Source organism: Camellia sinensis, chromosome 12, assembly GCF_055761805.1.
Source record: "Camellia sinensis isolate YWXY chromosome 12, ASM5576180v1, whole genome shotgun sequence".
In the NCBI taxonomy this organism is placed as follows: Eukaryota; Viridiplantae; Streptophyta; class Magnoliopsida; order Ericales; family Theaceae; genus Camellia; species Camellia sinensis.
Genome location: NC_138972.1, coordinates 48,582,931 through 48,591,184, shown reverse-complemented (window position 1 = coordinate 48,591,184; position 8,254 = coordinate 48,582,931).

The following is an 8,254-nucleotide window of genomic DNA, read 5'->3' as shown; positions in this document are numbered from 1 at the left end:
CCCAGTGCAGCGGGTAGTTGCTCGGAGGCTACTGGCAGGCTTGGAAGGTACATTTACTTCCTCTTTTACATTTCTGTTTTACATTTCGCGTACTCTGTACACTGCACACACTGCGGTCTGCTTCACGTTGACTGTATACTGCACCCACGGTACATATATAATCTGCTTTACACTAACTGTACATTGCACACACTGTACATATATAATCTGTTTACACTGGCTATACACTGCACACACTGTACATTCTGCACAATACACTGCACGATACATGGTTTTGCGATTTCGGCTTCATTCTGCATTTTGCTTTATCTAATAAGCATACTGATATTTGCTCTGCAGTTGTGGGTCTACGCCTACTTCCCGAGGCTTGCACCAGTGCCCGACGAGAAGACTCGCCTCGGCGTTCTATTCTCTCGACGCTTCGATATGAGATGCGTGCGGAGACCCAGGAAACGTTCATATTCTTCCGTCGCTACTTCGATACCATTACCGCCGCAGAGGTATTTTCAACTTTAGAGTTTATTTCAAGCTTTGTTTTGCACTGTGTTTTCAATAATAGTAGATAACTGACTGCATATCATTTTCAGATCACCTGGCAGCCTTGGGCTCTATTGCCAGCTACGGTTCGGGAGCGGTTTGCCGGTGCTGAGGAATCCGCCCGGTTCAGGCTTCTGTTGGAGGCCCCGGTCTGTTGGGCTTGGTACCTAGGCGAGCGCTTCCTGCGCCAGACCTTAGGTTTACTAGAGTAGATAATTCCAAGTCCGCCTCCTACCCACATGAGGGACACAGAAAGGTACACCCTGGAGGAGATGACTGGTTACACGATTGGCTAGGATGCGGAGGGCTTCAAGGGCGAGGGCGACTACACAGAGTACGTCCAGTCCTATATCATGCGGCCTCTAAGCAGTGGTCGCCGAGCTGAGAGAGGGAGGCCTATGATGCCGGCAACTAGGGCAGGAGCGGGAGCAAGAGCGCCAAGGGTGGCTCGGGTCCGTGGCAGGAGTGGGGCCCGGAGAGGACGGGGAGCTGGATGGCCGGCGTTGCCCACGATGATGACATATAGAGGGCAGAGTGGGGAGATTTATCAGATCCCCTTCGCTCCCCCTCCGGCTGATCACGAGTTAGTCGGGTTCTACGACTTGCCCCCGGTATGTACTATTGCATTTTGCATCTTGCATTGTCATTCCATTTCATTTGATGTTTCACAGAATACTGATGTTTCTAACACTTTTGCAGGCTTCCTCCGAGTACACTCGTCAGTCCCTGGAGCTGACCGCCTCTGTGATGGGGATGCTCCAGCGGAGCCTTGACCTGCTGGCCATTTACAGTATTCCAGTATGTTCTTCTGACCACAGTCTCAAACCATACATAAACTGTTTCACATAATCTGATGCATCGCACTGTCAACACAACACTCGATACACGGCCCTCACGGCATCTGATACACTGTAGCCCACAGATTGTTCACAGCATTACTCACGGCATTCATACACTTCACTTGGTCACTGCATTTTTGTATCGACACACTGTTCACAGCATTCATACACTGTACTCATACGCTGCATTCTATACTGATACATTTCTCATGACAGTCATACACTGTACTCACACACTGTATTCGGCATTCATACCCTACTTTGCATAGCATACTGATGCGTTTACCATTTGTGCTTTTCAGCCTCCATTCTAGATTCCTACTGCAGGAGGTGCTCTAGCTGGGCTTTCTGTTCCTGTCCGAGATGGCAGAGTATATCCCCGCACCAAAGCGGGGCGCACTCATGTTGGGAGTAGCTCACGGGCACCAGTTCCCGATGATGATAAGTCGGAGGTTGAGGCAGAGACGGAGGCAGAGTCATCCGAGGAGGAGACCGAAGATAGCTCGGGCTCAGATGACGGTGCTAATGACGATGCTCTTGGACCTTCACCCAGGAAGAGGACGAGGACAGACCCGTAGGCCTGAGATGATCGATGCTAATCCAGACTTTTGTTGCTTTTCTTCTTTTGTTTGTACTTTTCTTTTTTTGCTGGTAGCTTGAGTACCTTGTACTACCGCGGGTAGGTTTTGTTTTCTCCAAAGCTATGTACTTGAAAAATGGTGAAATGAAACAAACTTTTTTTCTGAGAAAGTGTTACATTTGTACATTTCATACATTGCATCGCATTGCGTCATATTACACCTCAATGTAAATGAGATTGATCTCCTGTCTGAAAATCAAACACTTGTATTGTAATAACCAGATAATGAACCGGCCAATAGCAAAACAACTCAAACAACCCACTGCTCATTCTGAACACTCAGCTCGTAACATAGTGCTTGGTTTAATCTGCATACAATACACACAGCTCATACAACGCGCTGCTTATTCTAAAAACTGCTCATTCTGAACTCATGGCCCATAACACAGTATTCTTAGTTCATTCTGCACACGACGAAAACTGTCCAAATCTGAAAAGACAGAATACAAAGGTAGAATCGGCAGAAGTTGAAACACACTCGGATGCAATCCGGAACCCATATGTTCACTATTTCCAAGTGACCAGGGTTGAACCCTTGCGGTTTTACAAAAGAACCAAACCTGTTTTGTAGAAATGTGGAGAATGGCACAGCACTCTGAGCACAAAACGATTTGAGAAAAAGGGTTTTCAACCGGGTATTGAGCCTACGACTGAACACAGTGAAAAAGACTCAATAACGAAAAACAAAAGGTAAATAACCTAAACACAACGAGACACGCTCGGAACTGACTCACAACAAGAGTTGAGGAAAACAAAACAAAAGACACAACACACAGACGTATTACAAAGACGAGAGACCTCAGATCACAAGGAGCCAGTTTCTTCGAGTATCGTTTCCCACCCTTCTTATTTGTGATTCTCACATCACTCGGCCCTCAGGCTCAGTTTTTTCTCTCAAAACCCTTTTGCTCACTTTTTTTTCATCGCACATCTCTCTGTTCTTCAATCTCTCATTTTTCATCCTTCCCCAGATATGGTCGGTGAATAAACAAGAGGTTGTGGGTTCATGCCCAACACTGGTAGCTCACAGCTATTTCCTCCGGTGACGTTTAGTCGATGTTCCTGATAAGGGAGTGGAGTATCTTGATCCATTCCGATTCGCGCTTCGCACTTGGCTCGATACCTCGTTGCTCGGAGGTTGAGAGAGCTTTCAACTCTTTAATGACAGCTTCAGCTGTGCCCTTTTTGTCAAGTATGCTGGTGATGGGGGAAAAACAGGAAGCCTGACTCAACTGTGCCCTTAGTTCATCATTTGGACCATTTTTTTTTGTTTTGGTTTTCTACTAAAACAATTTTAACCAAAATGAGAGTTAGATTAACTTACTTGTTCGATTTTTGATTTAAAATCATGCAATTCAGGCTATGAGCACTGAAAATTTTTCTTTTTTTTGGGTCTAATAAATAGTCCAGTTTTGGAAAAAGATGGAATAATTTTCGAGAAAATAGTCAACCTCAGTAAAAATTCTCAAAAACCATTTTGGCAAACCGCCACTGCTCAATGAGAACGGAACTTACTCTTGAGATGCACAACCTCGGATTGGAGGCAATGGAAAATTGCCCCTTGTTCCAAAGGGCACAGCACGGCAATGGAAAGTTGCCCCTGGTTCGGATGGCGACTCATGGCAACGGAAAGTTTCCCCTTGTCTGGATAATGCCGCAGCATACTGTAGTCAGTCCTCATTAGTGATGATCGCAACCGAACTCTCGGATACAGAGAAGACGAAGATGGTCAAAACTAATATATGGACACAGTCACTTTGAAAGTGTTGGTGGCTGGACTTCAGGATGAAGTTGCCTACGTATCCCAAACATGGGAGTCAAGCCTTACGTAGTTCGGGTTGTGTCACAGCCGAACTATCAGATTCAGAAAAGGAAAGGATGATCAAAACCATTACATGGACACACTTGATTTGGAAATGCTTGTGGCTGGACTTCAGGATAAAGTTGCCTACGTATCCCAAACATGGGAATTAAGCCCTACGTAGTTCCGGGAAGGTACACTCAGGTATTTAACCTCTCCTTTCGCGCTCTAACTTTTGCCAAGGCCGCCCTTCTGGGTTTTCAACCTTGCGAGCTAGGTTTTTCTTTTCCTTTCAATTCTTCTCTTTTTTTGTATCTTTTCACTCCTTTTTTCTTTTCTTTTTTTTTCATCTTTTTTTTTTCTCTTTTCTTTTGCATCATTTTTTTTTCTCTTTTTTTATTTATTTTTCTCTTGTTCTAACTTTTGCCTGGGTCACCCTTTCGGGTTTTCGGCCCAGCGAGCCTCTCAAAGGGTAAAAGTGTAACAAGTCCATGCCAAATGGTTTTAGGGCTTTGAAGCCATCCGTATTCAGGAGAGTGGCTGTTGTATTGATTTACAGAAAGATCCATCTTCGACTCTTCGAGCACATCGGACATCTTTGCCCCTAGTTCGAGGGGTGCTTCTGAATTAGCTTTGCAAGCTTCTTCTGATGAGGTCTGATCTTCTTGATCTAACTTTGGTGCCTCTTGTTCGAGGGCTGCTTCAAATCCGGCTAGACAGGCCTTGCATTGCGGTTGATCGTTGAACAGTCTGAACCCAAGGTCCAAGGTTTGAAAGCAAGGGCTCAAGTCTTGCGACTGAGAGCGATCCTAAGCTGCACAATCTCAAGAGCGATTCCACACAGGTCTTCGCAGGACTGCGCAAAACATTTTGTTTTTGAAAGTTTTTAAGAAAGCGACAAATCGCTCGCGCTGAAGATAGTGTGGAACCAATCTAGATCAAGCTAGGGTCCTTCTCAGTACTCATGTTAACAAACATGATTTCATTCATTAGGGCTTAGCAAGCCTCTCTTTCTCTCAATTTGATCAAAGTTTTGCAAATCCCGAGGAATTCCTTCCTCTTTGTTTTCAACACCACAATGTTAAAAAGTTTTGAAGAACTTAGGTCAATGCAATGAGTTTGGGGTGCAGAAGAGTAAGTGAGATGCTCCGCCGTTTCATTCAAATCTTCTGGCACAACTAGCTCAAGGTAGCAATAGGCACGAAAAACATGATAGCCGCAGCTGTTTCATTCAAATTTCCTGGTTGCAACTAGCTCCACAGCAGAGACAGACTCAAAAGAAAACAAAAGGGTAATTACAAAATAAAACGGTGTTCGAGGCAACAACCCCGGAATCACCTAACATTCTATACAATGGGACTGACTTGACATAACAAGACAGACCCTTAAGCAAAAAGACTGACTTAGGACAAAGAGACAGACTCAAAACAAAAACAAAGAACTGACTCGACACCCAGGCCAGAAGTTACAAAACTGTATTCGCAAATGCTCCCAACAGTGCGTGCCAAACGCCACATCTGAAATACACCGAGCGCCGCTCGCAAGTGGTCCCACCCCTGATCACATGCTTGCATTATCCTCGAAATCCAACAACTCAGCGGTGACATACTTTGCTGAGGTAGGTGGGAGGATGACCTCATTGTCAATCAAATCTTGCACTTTGTGGCGAAGGCGGAAACAACCGTCGGTGCTATGACCAGTTTGCTGGTGGTATGCACAGTACATGGTAGCATCATGTGTGAGAGGGAGATTCTTCAGGAGAGGTCGAGGCTCGAGGGGTTTAAGATGCCCCTTTTTAGCCAAAATTTGAAATGCCCTAGACAAAGGCATGTAGAGGGCATGAAAGACTCTGCGCCCTCGAGGCAAATACTTCGAAGTTTGAGGGTTCTTGCTAGACGCACAAGCGAAAGGGTCGGCAGGCACTGCCTTGGCTTTCTGATCTTTTCTCGGTGCAAGGTTGGGAGCGGAAGGAACTGTTCTGGCATGACGGGGCCTATCCCGATTTTTTGCCTGGCTTGAACTGCCTTCGGTTGGAGTGGGGAAAGCATCATCCACAGTCTTAGTCATAACTGCGAATACTTACTACTTATTCATCCCCCCGGCTTTTAAAGCCTCGACTGCCCACAGCAGTTGTTCAATGGGATCAGCATCTGTTCCCACTTTGTTCTTACCTCTAGCCTCAGCCTGATCGAGGGTTTGGGTTGCTATATCAGAGCCAAACCAGTTGTTGTTGGCACGTCACGGTCATAGCTTGGGACAACCTCAGGTTGGCTGAGCTCGATCACAATTCGCCCCAGTAGCGGGGGCTCCTGCGGTACAAAATTCCCGGCATACGATGTGGTTGGTGGCAATGCCGACATTCCATAGGCGAGATCAGCCACAGACCTCTAAAGGTCACCAATCATTCCCATCAACTCAAACGTGGTGGGCTCACGAGCTTGATATAACTGGGGTGTCCAGATCAGGTGCGCAACAGGTGACTTGAGCGGATGCGGTACATCGACATTGGTCTCATCCTGCAAGATGATTCCTTGGTCTAATGCGGCTGCCATAACTACAATTTCTTTTGAACTTTGGGTCATCATAAGTCCGCTGAGCTGAACGGTGACTGACGGATGAGATATCTGCCTTGCCTCAGCGAAGGAGAATATTGGCTACTCTGTACTGAATCTCTGAACTGAAAGAGAAAACACGCAGCATTTCGGCCCAATCAGAACAGACACAAGCGTAGCTCAATAACTGTACTCTATTACTGATCACTGTTCCCCAAAAATCACTGCCCCAAAAACTGAATCTAATACCTGCAGATATAACTGATTCTCAGACTTCGATACTGATGCCCTCAGGCCTGATATTCAGACTTGCAAACTGGTATATGCATTCCCTGTAGAGATACACTCTAAAAGCACATAGCAAGTAAATGAGAGTCAAAACACCCCTATGTTGGGGTAGGGTTTCCCTGTCCTATTTTGTCAGGAGCTAGGGTTTCACTACGCACGCAGCGGTTTCAAACAACCTATAATCAGGTAAGCAGCCTGTCCTAGCTTGGAATGGTCACTATGGATTCCGAATATGCACTAGGTCGAATGGTCAAGAAGGGTGCCCCGGTGACAACCAGGGTTTGTGTTCCCATCGTGGCAGAGCCCGTAACCGGTCAGCCTTATGGAACGCTTCTCGAAGTGAGCCTCTAGCAAATCGTTCAGGAATAGCAGACGGCAAACACTGTGACTTAGGCGCACCAATGCACAAGCAATGCAAAGAAACACATAAGTATAATCAAAACAGGATATCATGAGTTCGAGTTAGGCTCTCTAACTCCCCAGCGGAGTCGCAAGAAACTGTAGACGTCCCCGAATGTCCCGGGAGGAATGAATCCCGTTCTGTTAATTTGGGGGTCACTACAGTTCTGGACTCAAATGTCACGGTTCTTAATCTGATCTCACAATGTGCAATGTGAGATTGATAATCACCAAAGAGTCCAAATCTGACAAATCGTTTTTTGAAAACAGATTTTTTTGAAAGAAGTGCCAAACATGGACTGCTTTGCCAGATACAGAATCGCCACCTAAATATTTTTTTATGGGGAAATTTAGGAAACCCTGACTCATTTGCCTAAGGCCACGTGTCCGTCATCACCAAAGTTTCCTCGGCTCGGGAACTTGGGTACGATTGGGGAAGGTCAGTTATGAGCACCCCCTGTCGCCCGATCCGAAGATCGGCCTCTACTAACCATGATATCCTGTTTTGAAAATGTTATGTGTTCTTATTCCAATTAATTAGCTAATCTTACTATGTGATGCGCACAACACAAAAGTATAGACTAGATCGCCTAATTTGGAACAAAGCATCGCATATCCGTTTGTTTGGAAAATGGTTTGAAATTTGCTACTCACGAGTAGGCTAAAACACGAATTTTCAATGAGTTGTTCCAACTCAAACAATCCAACCTTCACCCACAGGCATTCAGGCAGATATATCACATAAGCACATAGCCACATGGTAAGTATGCTGTCATGTTAACATTCACACTCATGCGAGATGCTAAAGCATAAACACTTACAGCGTACTCCGAGCCAAAACAAGAAACTTGTTAGCAATCAAATGTATGATCCAAGTCCATGTTAAGTGGCTAATGCATCGCATACAAAATGCAATCTAGAATAGGCTCGGCTAATCCTAGGATGGCATATGGAATGCAACAAGTAACACGTATTCAAGTTAGATTTGAAATACTATGCAGTTAGCATGATGCGCCGAGCCCAGTGCATGCAAGACAAATGAATGGATGCACGCATGCATAGCATAAGGTATGCTAAATTAAACATGACCTAATACTAACCATCAAAAGCAGGTAAGTAAAAGGGAGAAAGAAGTGGTGGTTGGAAGACATGCACACACGCACCCACACTTATTACACATTCGCCCTCGCTCGGAGGG